At 39.4% G+C, this 12,762-nt stretch overlaps 1 long non-coding RNA gene across 1 annotated transcript in view; it reads right to left on the reverse strand.

The window, feature by feature from the left end:
• Positions 1–3,873: 3,873 nt before the first annotated feature.
• The window catches only part of LOC146315669 (uncharacterized), a 65,804-nt gene continuing 56,915 nt past the window's right edge, over positions 3,874–12,762 (reverse strand). The window contains exons 2-3 of the long non-coding RNA XR_014771853.1: positions 5,386–5,635; positions 3,874–3,974 (exon numbers count right to left, since the gene is read on the reverse strand). This is a non-coding gene — a long non-coding RNA (uncharacterized LOC146315669). The remainder of the gene's footprint in view (positions 3,975–5,385; positions 5,636–12,762) is intronic.

The following is a 12,762-nucleotide window of genomic DNA, read 5'->3' on the forward strand; positions in this document are numbered from 1 at the left end:
AAAATCATGTTGAGGGGGCAAAAGTGCAGATCTCAATATAATTTAGGTGGGACAGAGCGAGGGGTGTTGACTAGAGTAGTTTGTGCGTATTATGTGAACTTATGACAAACCATGAGTCAAGAAAAGTAGAAAACTTCTACTTTATGCTGTTTACAAGGTTCATTATTACTGTGGAAGGCAGGTCACCTTGATTTATGTGAATCATTCCTGGCGGTCTTTCAAGTGGGCAGACTGTTAAACCAAACTCAATTATATTCCATGTGTTTTTACAGTATTTTTTCACATTAACAACACCATCACTAAGATTCTTCTCTGATTTGCTTGGATCTACAGGCACAACCATATACGTACTCTACACACATTGACTGGACCAGCACTACAGCAGTCACTTTCATCAGATCAAAGTGACAAATGCAGTTCATATCACTTGGCAGGGTAGATAAGGGGGTCATAAATAAAACCTTCAAACGTGTTGTGCTTATGTGTGAACCTGTGATGAAGTGTTTGCGACTGACATACTCTACACCTGCTGACTGACCCAGCACTACAACACTCCTTTTCATCGGAGGAAAGTGGCGTATGCGGTTCATACCACTTCACAGGATAGAAGGGGGACATACACAAAAACTTTAAAAAGTCTTGTGTTTATATGTGAATTAATTCAAAGGTGGAGCTGGCTTCTATTAAAACCTCATTTCCCAAAAATTTGGGATGCTGTGTAAAATGTAAATAAAAAACAGAATGCAATGATTTGCAAAAACTTTTCAACCTATAGTCAAATGAATACAATACAAAGACAAGATATTTAATATGCAAACTGATTTTTAAAACAGTTGGAAGAGGGGCATTTTTGCCACTGTGTGAAATTAGCTTTTCTTTTAACAACATTCAGTAAGCGTCTGGGAACTGGGGACACTAATTGTTGAAGTTTTGGAAGTGAAATTCTGGGGTCTCTGTTGTCGTATTTTGTGCTTCATAATGTACCACACATTTTTAATGGTAGACAGGTCTGGACTGCAGGCAGGCTGGTTGAGTTCACTGCACATGTAGGATGTGTCTTGGCATCCTCTGACTGAAATAAGCAGGGTCGTCTCTATAAAGGACATTGTCTGGGTGGCAACATATGTCGCTCCAAAACCTGCACATATGTGCCTTTCAGCATAAATGGGTCCTTCACAGATATGATAGTTAGCCAGTCCACGGCACTAACACACCCCCATACCATCACAGCTGCTGGCTTTTGAAATTAGCACTGGTAACAATCTGGATGGTCTTTTGAGGACAAAAAACAAAACATATTTGGCAATCATACCAAAAACTAAAAATGTAAGGATTGGAAAAAAAGTCACTGCAGTCAGTGAGCAAGCAAAAACAAAAAGGAAACCTGTCCAGTCAACCAATCCAGCTGCACATTTTCCCAGACGCCATCAGACTGTGAAAGACATCTCCATTTCTAAATGATCCCTCTTGTGCTTTAGCTTTTTCCCTTCTCTTGAACAAAATGCTGCTTTCTCCTAATGTTTCCTGTCACTTCTATTCAGTTTTTAACATAAAAAGATGAGAAGACAACTACCACTTTCCATAATTTTTTATGTATATTCAACTCTATCACTCAATCTTTACTGGCACAACTGCTTCTAAGTATTATTATCAAAGCAGTAAACAAAATATCAAATCTCCAAACAAACAAGTTACATATTTAGGTTCTGTTGTTCTCAGCAGAAAAAGAACAGACACGCTGAATAAGGAGGAAAAAACTTTACATAATGACTCCGTCTTGCCAGTTCAGACAGACGCGCCACGTCGAGGGGAGAAAAAAACTATTCTAACGGGAACTCATCACCATGGTGAACCTGGGTTGCCAAGCACGACTGTCTTGGCAACCGCGTCACCAGGGATACTGGCTCCCTGTAGATGGGGTTCATTGATTAGAGTTGGAGCTCACCCCAGAGTCCTTGGAATCATTAAACACTGTAGGTTTTTTTGGAGAGGGAGAATGAGAGCCCAGGGAATTGTGGGAAGGACTCAGAGGTCATATTCATTAAGAGGTTGGAGGCCCTGTTCTGAGTCCAAACTGTATTTCACTCCTCCTTTCATCCACCTTCATGACATCACTGGTGAGACACTTATTGGATAACCTTCATCACAGAGATCCTGCTTTAAGATGAAGGCTGTTCTTATGTTGCTGATGCTGTAGAAACTTTACTGCCACTTCAAAGGACAGCAAGAGACTTCACTGAGAAGGTCACTCCTGAATTTCTCTGGCCACGAAGGTTGATTTAAAGGTAAAGGAAACAATGCATAGACTCATATTACATAATCCCTTTAAATCATCACTTATAACCCACTGGAAGTAAGTGATGGCATCTGTATCTGCAGAGACTCTGCCTTCTGCCTGTATTTCTTTATTTCTTCTCAATATTTTGCCATGCTCGGGACCTTTCACTCACCTCAAACACTGATATTTGATGGTCTGATGCATTTAGGACCTGCTCAGGCAAACTCAACTGACTACCTTTAACAATTTTTATTTGTAAATTGCAGCACACATCCTGCAACACCTGAAGCCACTAAAACCTGATTTCAAAAGAGTTTTTCTATATATTAAAAAGAGAAACAATCAAAAGCAAAAAAAATGTGTAAGATTTACAGGGATTCGATAGACAGTGACAGATCAACTCACCTCATCACATTTTGATTTAAATGTTGATAAATCCTGATTGGTGCATGGAGGTATGTGACATCAGGTTTTTTTTAATCTGAGTCCCGCCTACCTAAGACTTGTAAGATGAAACCATAAAAACAGAAATCTATAATGTGAAAGGTGGCCAGGTAGCTCTCTATCAGCAAAGGCATAAATATTGAATAAATATTGAAAACAAAAAGCAGGATTTGGTGTCATTAAAGAGCAATCTGACAGAATCAAAGCTACCATTGTTCACAATCAAGAACTAAGTGATAAGAAACCCATTAAACAGGAGACAGAGATAAACATTTCTCCCCCTGCAGCATCAGCAAGCAGCCACAAGAAATTTTGCACTCAGACTGATTCATCACAGATTGTTAGGAAATTTCTTTGAGGCAACATGACTGACAACCAAAAGCATGTCCACAGATCTTTTGCCTAAACAGATGATAACCAGTCTCTGAAACTCACGTACATGCCAGTTTTAAATGCTTCAATGTCTGGAAACATTTTTGGAAAATCCGATTGAAACACCACTTAAACAATTGAATCAAATAAAAAAATGGTTGTAGGCAGTAGGGTAGGGCTGGTAGATGGGGTTAGTTGTAATAAATAAAAAGATTATGTATAATGCTTCATCACAACATAGTTCCTGGAGAGGTTTTCACTATTTAAAATATTTGATCTTGTTTTATATCTTATTGTCTTTTATTATTTGCTTTTATTGTGAACACTTTATAACTTTGTTTTGAAAGGTGCTATAAAAACTAAAGTTATTACTTTGCTTTAATTAGTCGATATTCATGTTTTAAGACCTATTAGACATGCTTTTAAGGTATTAGCCAAGCCATGCTTAGATCAAAGACAGCAGCAGCAATGTATAGCTACAGACTAAATACATTTTAAAATGTCAATGAAAACCCAAGTATAAGAAAAAAAATGCTCTATAGTGGAGGAAAGAGGAAGAAGCTGTTCTAAAAAAGAAAAAGCTCACTTCAGCTTGAACACATTTCTCCGGGTGGTCACAACAGAAGCTTGTCTCAGCAGAGAATCCTGAACAATCTGTCATCCTCAGTTATATACAGGTATGCTTATGAGTTGACATGATGCTGTTGTGACAAACGCGTGAGCTCGGTGTCACATCTCATGCTATGGAGTGAGTGACACACCAAAGAACATATACTCACCACTTGACACAGGCTGTCCTCACTCTGTATGTTTCAAACGCAGTGGACTTGACAGATCTGATGTGTCCTTGGATGTGGATCAGTTTCTTCACTTGTAAGTCCTATCGATGGGAGGAAAGAATATTTGTTTAGAATTTAAGAGTAACTGCATTGATTTTACACATCAAGATCAGTTTATTAGTCATGAGTATTAGTCTGGGAAAACAGTTGTTAAAAAAAAAAAAACAACCCTGGTGATGTCATCAGGGTTAGCTTGGGCAAGTAAATTCTTACCATAAAACATGCTTTACAAACAGGGGGCATGGAGTCAGAAAGATATGGACATTTACCTTACAAACACAAGCTGTATTATGGGAAATGAAGGACCTTGTGATTTTGGAAATTGAAGGGAACTGAAATTAAAGGGAAAACTTGAGCACTTTTCATGTTAATGTCCAGTCAGTGTTGATGGCAAATGTGGTCACTGATGCAATAAATTTCTCAGTGCTGCTATATTTACAAAAAAAGTCAAGTTCTTCTGCTTGCAAAGCGGTGCTGGCAATGCCTACATGTACCAGGATGCCTTGTGCACAAGCTTCTGATGCCCACATTCATGTTTCCATGTAGCACCAACAGTCTGGGAGCAAAAATTAGCTTGTGGTTCCATGATAGCTAAAAAAGTGGATTTTATAGGATAAACAAGTTAACTGGGTTGCCAACTTAATGTTATCAGCTGCCATTGCCTTCATTTTGTTGTCGAAATAAGGAGACAGTTATCTCAGGTTAAACTGTGTGCTCTGGCTAAATGTTAGCAAGCTAACATTAGCATTTGGGTAGCAATGGATCCATCCAAGCCTCATTTTGTTGCAAAATGGCCACACAGTGATGTAGGCGAATAGATGCAGGAAGAAAAATAGATTTTGCAGCTGGAGAACTCTGTCTTCACTGTCACTATAGAATATACTGAGTAATATATTGCTTTAGTTCATCCACCCTGACTGGACATCTACATGAAATTGCCAAAATTTCCCTTTAAGCATATCTTGACCTCTGTTGACTCTATTTTGACCATTCAATTTGAACTATTCCTTGTGAATCTTGTGGAGGTGCAATACTAAACTGCTAGAGTCATATATTTTAAAAGACCAAGTTTTTCTTCATTAGGTTAAAGACATCATGGGTCAGTTTTCATGCTGCATGAAAAGATGAAAACTAACAGGGATACACGTATGACCCTCTTGTTGTGAAGCAAAGAAATCTTATGTTTATTACAGAGCTGCACAATGTCAGCATGAAGCTTTCCTGGCCAGTAATATAAAAGTGCATGTTGCATGTTTTCCTGTGTGTTTTGCATCCAAATGTCTTTCAAAATTGAAACAAATCTATCACAGACAGAAAAAACAAAAACATGAACTGTGTTACCTTGCAGAGTGTGTTGCTTTGAATGTCTTTCCCATTTGTGTGTCAGTACATGTGTGTATGTCCCCGTCCGACTCTGGCTGTGTGAAAGAGGGGCATGGGTGGCAGGGCTACCTTGAAAAGGAGATGAGAGGAACTTCCTCTTCTTGGAGCAGGCACAAAGCAGCAGGCAGCGGTGTGTGGGAGGGGCAGGATAGCGGGTAGACGGGGTGAGGGCCAGTGCCAGGGGCGAGGGTCTTTGTGTGTTTTGTTAGCAGTGGCGGCACCCCTCAGGTCCGGTGGACACACGCCTGGTTCATTCGACAACAGCTTTGTCTGCGCTTGGAGGGCAGCCATGAGCCAGGCGCGCAGGTTGTCGTGACAACTATGCAGTGAGACAAACACAGGCATTGACACACGCACCCACAAAGATAAAGACGAAAATTGGTAAAGACAGTCATCACAGTTCATGTTTTTAAAAATGTGTGCCATAATTCACAGGCAGGAGGAGCTACTACAAGAAAAGTAAAAGTTCAAACACTGTAAAAACTAAAAGTTGAGGAAACTCAAACTTTTGAGCCCAAATTTAACTTTTAAGTTTTGAAAATGTTTAGGTAAACTTGAATGCACGAGTTTTAGAAATGCAAAAATTGAGTAAACTCATTGACGTGAAAGTGACTAATGGTTAATATTTTAACATTTTTATGAAAAAAAAATGTTAACAGGGAGCTGTGAACCAGATTTGTGATTTTCTGGGTGCTTGAAAATGAACTGGTTGCAACTGAAAATATTCAGTTAACATTTGTTGTTTGTTGTTTACCATCAGTGATTTTCATCAACAATTTTTGAAATGCAGATTTTTTGGGGGTCTCGAGAACTCAAAGATTCACATTGCATTTGTGCATTTGTCTACCTATGTCTGTCGAACCATTTGTCTTTGAACCCTGTTCACCTGCAGCAGCCGTACAAAGGAATGTGTTTGACTGCGTTCCTCGCCAACCCCAGTGCATCTTTCAACCCTAAACTATGCCAGGATCTCAGAGAAACAGAGCATCCGTTGACAGCAGGCGCTCCTCCAAAGACATGCTTCTCATGCCCTGTGGAGGCCCCCTGTACAGGAGACTCCCCCCTCATCAATCCCCCTCCACCCTGCGCTCTCTCCTGCAATCAAAGACAGCTTCATTATCTGCTGGCTAATTTTGTGCCTGCCCCCAAGACGACTCCCAGGTAATGGCGGCACAGGTTCACCCTCCTCCCCTGCACCTCTCCAGAACAGCCGCTCAAAGACTTTGAGGCCACAAGGCTGCGTCTCCCCACCCCAACAAAGGACTCTCTCAGGGGCCTGGGTCTGTGTTGCACCCCCCACCTGCATGGGGAGGAAAGCAGGGATCGAGGGGGGGGCGCTGAATCTTGAATCTCCGCAGCAGGAGAGGAGCCAGCACTGGGACAGGCGGTGATACAACATTTGAATGCACCGACCGGGGACACACCGTCGTGCCTCTCCAATTAAATTATCCACTCCACAATGGCGAGGCCTCGAGAATTGACACCTCCATTGAGAGTGTGTCAGCAGCTTTGTGGGGACCGACAATTTCCATCTCTGCAGAAATAGATTTGCTCCCAAGGGGAGCAACAATAGCAGGGCAATCCTTCTAATGCTCGTTTTTGGGAGGAAAATAGGGATGAGAGCTGGGGATTTGGAAGGTTTACTTACAGGGACCGAGGGAATTCTCGTTTGGAAGTGATAATATATCTGAAGTGTCTTTGACAAAAGGCAATGTGGGATGAACGTGTTGTTTCTCTGGTGTAAGCCAAAATCACTCTCAACAGTGTAACATTTTCAATAAGTCTAATCAATTGCGCTTTTTCGCACATGCAAAGGCTGAGTGATTTTAAGCATATTAGCAAGCTTTCAAGGGCAGTGTTGGTGTTGGTGGTGCCAGAATTTATTCAATTCTAGCTACAGCCATAATTTTAACTGGTAGAAGTGTCAAACTGCATCTCACTGATTGATTGAGGGGAAGGTAAACTTCTGCACTTTTGCACAATGTTGATGGTAAATGTTGTCAATTAAAGCAATGATTTCCTCAGTGTGTGATCAAGAAAACAGAGTTCCTCTGCTGAGAAATCTGTTGTTTTTACTGCATCAAGTGATGTCACCTAATGTTGGCCAGCAGTAACAGGTCATTGTAGGTCCATGGTCTGTACACATCACCTCCCACGTTTTAGCCAGTATGTGATCTGCAGACTAAATGTAACCATCATCGCATGAAATACAGTTTAATGTCGCTGTTACTTTTTGAAGTAATAATACCCAAAACCTTGATGCAGTATTGCAGTAATAAGACAAGATAGATGTGCGCTGTGTTTTACTTTCACCTCTGTCGAGTGAGACTGACAGCCCTACACAGATACAGAAGATTTATTTATCATTACAGGGTTAAATAGTGAGATTTTACATTACAATTCGATTACAATGTATTATAATTAATAGTAACTGTAGTTGTATTAAACTACAGCATATATTTATTACATGTATGATAGTGTACTATAATACAATAGAGTATAATAATGGAACTAAGCTGTAAAGTATTATTATTATTGTATTTACCATTACTATGATGGAGAGAGGCTGCTATCAAAGCCAAGTGCATTTTAAAATTTATTTTAACCCTAATCCAACTTTTCTTTCTTTATCATGGATCCAAAAACTGATCCTATCAATGACTCAAAACCATAATACAGCCCACAGCGTTGGCCTACAAAGTAATAGCTGTGGGCTAGGGTGATGATAACACAGGGGATAGGCACAAGCTCACCCACAATGCATCCTGGTACCTGTAGACACCACTGCACAGCTCCATGAGCAGAAACATTTTCTTGGTCACTATAGCATGTACAGAGGAATTTATTGCTTCAGTATGGACTGGACATCCAACAAATGACCACAAATGTGAAAGACCATTTCTTTCTAAATGTTAATTTAGTTTAAAACAGTGCACCATTAGTTTCTTCTTCATAGAGACAGCAAGGAGCTTGTTGCATCAAGAAGATAAAAAGTAAATTATTTAAGGTAAGGAGATTTTTAAAATAGTTATTTTTCAAAGCTGTAACCTACACATACAGCAAAGTTCTGGCACATTTCCCATTGGTTCAAAGTAGGCTGAAGCAGGAACACTTGTGAGAAAGAATAAAATGACATGCAACACATCCTGTATTTATATTGGACACACCCTGGCCCACTGAGGCACCAGGACACCCACAGTCTGTGTATCAAAATGCCGCTGACATGAGGTGTCTACAGAATCAAAAACCTGTCTGACACATAACAGCTCAGTGGGCACACCACACGCATCTCCAGATACAGATGTAGGCATCCAACAGTGCAATCACACTGACTGCCAATTCCCTCAGGCAGAGTTTGGAAAACACAGAAGCTGACACCTCTAAAGTGAGCTAAACCAACTGACACAACACATCTGCATAGTTGTCATCATTTTGGCAAGGAGCAGTGCAAGAGCAACTGGGTTTCCCACTTTGACCGATAGAGGCAGCTGTTCACATCCAGCTCCCTACAAACTTTGAATGCTGGTTTCTTTTGACTATGACCATGAGGTTTTTGTAATCTTATCCAAGGAGTTTTAGATGACAGAACTTAACCATACCACAGAAGTGACACATACGAAAACACTGACTCTTTTGCAATGATTTTAAAAGACTCAAAGTTGCCCAGCAAAAGTTGCATTGCATTACAACAACCACCAGCTTTGCACAAGAGAAAAGAAAGACAGCTAACTACTGTATAATGTCAGTGTTTATTCAAAGTAGTCTTCTTATATCAAGTTGTAGTGCAACAAAAACTATCACAAACATTACCGTAGCAACAAAGCCTGAAGGTTATATAGGCCCAGTTCTACAGGGTTGCAAAAGTATGCATTGCCCCCTCAAATCTGACCCAGTCTGAAATATGAATAACAAATATCAACCACAAGTTTGCAGATCTGCTGTGCACATCCATGTGTACCTTTTATTTTGGTCCATGCAAACACAGCAACATGACATAAAAATGGGCAGGATGAAGGTGAACATAGGAAGTTATAATGAAAAGATAAAGGCACTGATTTTTGATTGATTACATCGGATTAGTGCTATTTTAGAAATAATTCTAATGAATCTCAGCTCATACACGGTATAAAATAAAACATGAGCTACTTTTGCTATGAGCCACAGTAATCATACAAAAACCCTCATAGAAAAGCAGAATATAAGTCTGATGTGTGTAGAAGTCTGTATGGTCATACTGTAGCAACCTGGTGTCATTTTCAGGTGACTTAATTAAGGTAAATGTAGCAAATGGCGGTGGGTAACTGCTCTGAGCTCTGGCGCGGCACTTCTCAGTGGTTGCAGATTTATCAACACGTTATTAACGCTTTTCTAAGTCTTAAAGCAAACTGTTGCTGAAAAGGAATGACAGTTGTGTTGGAATGAAAATGTGTGTATAAGGGACCACACTCGATTCTTTAGCACCTACTGTTTTTCTTTGCTGCTGGGCGGCATTATGGATACCAGTGCACCCCCAGTTACTTTGTTCTGGGCCTGTTTGTATCAGCTGATTTTAGCTTATGACCAATAAATCAATATCACTCATATGTCAGTCAGTATATACATACTTATACTGGCTGAGATGGTTGCACAGTTACATAGTTTGTTTACCAGAGTTTTTTTATGTTTTATGTAAGAAATGTATGCTTATTGTATTTTTTTTTTTACTATAAAATATAGATGTCAGTATCAGCCTAAAACTCCCAATATCAGTCAGGCTATGAAACTAAGAAAACTGAACCTAAACTCTGTAAATGTTCATGGCTGGTCAGAATGATTGAACACCTTTAACCAATCATATTCCTTGGCTGAAACAACGTGTTGTTAACAGTACATCTGAACTCCCCCTCTGTCTCCTTTCTTCTCTTTTATCAATCTTCAGAGAAGTCTCAACAAGTCTTTCACCTCTGCCCGCATAAAGACACAGTTGTTCTGTTTGACTCAGTCAATACAAAGTGAATATGATGGACAAAGGTACATGGATAAGACGTCTGTCTTCCTTCTCAGCACTAAGTGGATGCTGCTGAAAAGGCGAACCTTTATGTCTGACCCCAAGAGGTTGAACTGATAGGAGATTCTACGTGTGTGTGTGCGTGTGTGTGTGTGTGCGTGTGTGTGTGTGTGTGTGTGTGTGTGTGCGTGCAGGAGGTGTCTCCATCACTGCACTGTTTTTCCACAGGTACCTGACTGCTTGGAGACATGGCTGCCCCAAGAGATAACGCTTGTTGATACTGATATTACCGTGAAAAACCGGATGAAATCAGTGTCATATTTGCAGCAGTTGACATTGCAAGAGGCAATTCGAACTAAAATATGCCAATATCAATATTTATCAATATTGCAACAGCATTGTAGGAATGACTATTGCGGCTTTCACAAAATATTAACACAATTCCGACTGGTTGTTTGATTCAGGCTGGGTCCAGGGCCACGTTCAGACCTGACAAACTGTAGCAAAACATGTATTTAAACAGAAATGGTGGTGCACTGACCACTCTCTTGTCAACACGAAAAGCATAGCAAAATGGTGCATGGTGTTCTGAGATTGTACATGACCCAGATTTTTTTTTTAACTAAATACAAAAGGGGTTCCACTCATAGACACACATTCTTCAAAAGAACCCTTCAATTAAATACTATTATTGACATTAAATGGTCAAAATTAGTTATTTCAACCAGAATTGCAATTAAATAATATTGCCTCCTGCAGCTTTAATCATAGAAGAACAGAGAACAAGACAGAAGGTCTCATATCCTGAGATAATATTTTTACAGACTGGAGTCCTTCACTTACATTGACAAACTTTGTTATTTTTTTTCTCCATTATTGCATGAATAGCAATTTATTATCTATGTGCAGAATGGAAAGTATGAGAAGTATCTAAATCAAAGAAAATTGTCAGTTATGATAGTTATATTGTAATCAAAATGCAATCTGAATAGAAAAACTCATCTATCATAATTAGAATTGATCGTATTATTCTTGCTACAGCTTCACATTTGATAAACACATCACTTTATAGTCATAAAACACAAGAACAGTTTCTTGCTGTACTTTGTTAAGAGAAACCTCTGAAAGCCCAGAGGATTTTCTTTGTCCAATCAAAGACACCAGAGGGTCCAAGTCAAGAGATGAAAGAGCCAGAGGAAAGAAATGAAGAAAATAATTCTCCCCTTTTGTCTCAGTTTCTGGGTCAGGGCCTAATTGATTTCCTGATTAGTCGTCCATCAACCTAAATCACAACCTGCTTTCACACCTGCGATGGGAGTGTGATTTCATAGTTGAGGAATTCATTAACGTTGAGCGGCTTATTTATCTGCTTAACAAGTCTATTCTGGTGATTCTTGGGTTTAAAACTTAATGAAACGTGCGGCACAATGGAGAGGGAAAAAAAGTTAAACTGAAAAAAATTAAAAAATATGGAAATTACATTTTCTCTAAAAGTTAATTTTGACTGTTGTTTTCCCATGAGGAATTTGACATGCATGATTATTCATCTCTTGACAACAGCTCAATTAACACAATAATTTTGTTTTTCGTTTGTAATCATCAGGGGAAATATGCCATAACACAGGAACTTACACTGTGTAATACAAGCAGTGCTGAAAATATACATAGCCTGTTAGTGACATTCATGCATTTAATTTGTGGAATGAGGCTCGATCCTCATGTGATACATAGGCTTCAGCACCGCAATTATCTCCTCAAGAGCACAATGTAGGCATAATTTCCCCAGACTGCATAATTATCTTTGAGTAGGATGACAAACTCATCACAGAAGTTTGAGAAACAAGTGGTTTCACTTCAACCAAGTAGGCTTTGTTTCTCAATCAAGGAGAATCTATTTTTAACCCTTTTGTAACCAGGTGAGTCAGTGTCTTGAGCCTCTTTGACACATAGTTACCAGTAACTTCCTGGGATTACCTCACGGGCACCACTACTTAATTCCAATATTCACACATCCAGCTACATTCAGGAACATTTCCACCTTTTCACACATGACATGGCGGTGTTGGAATAGATGGGGCAAGGGACAGTCCAGCAGCTAGTAGTCATGCAACACACCACAATGTCTTTTACATATTTTTGTCTTGTTATGTTTTTTATGCCATTTTCGTTGTTAGGTCTTTTACGTTGCTTTTGTCTTGTTACGTCTTTTACATAGTTTTGTCTTGTTATGTCTTTTGTGTTGTGTTGTCACATTACATATTTTTTACATTGTTTTTGTTTTATGTCATTTTTGTCTTGTTATGTCTGTCATGTGTGATATGCATTGATGAATACACCAAGGAATTTTCTACATGTTATGTCATGTCCCATCCATTTAGGTTAAAATCAGTCTTAATGTTGGACAGGGTTAGGGTTAAAAATTAATGAGGCCATTTTGAAAATAATGAGCAGAAAGTACA

This window comes from Lutjanus erythropterus, chromosome 14 (genome assembly GCF_056507025.1).
Source record: "Lutjanus erythropterus isolate fLutEry1 chromosome 14, fLutEry1.hap2, whole genome shotgun sequence".
NCBI classification, from domain to species: domain Eukaryota; kingdom Metazoa; phylum Chordata; class Actinopteri; order Lutjaniformes; family Lutjanidae; genus Lutjanus; species Lutjanus erythropterus.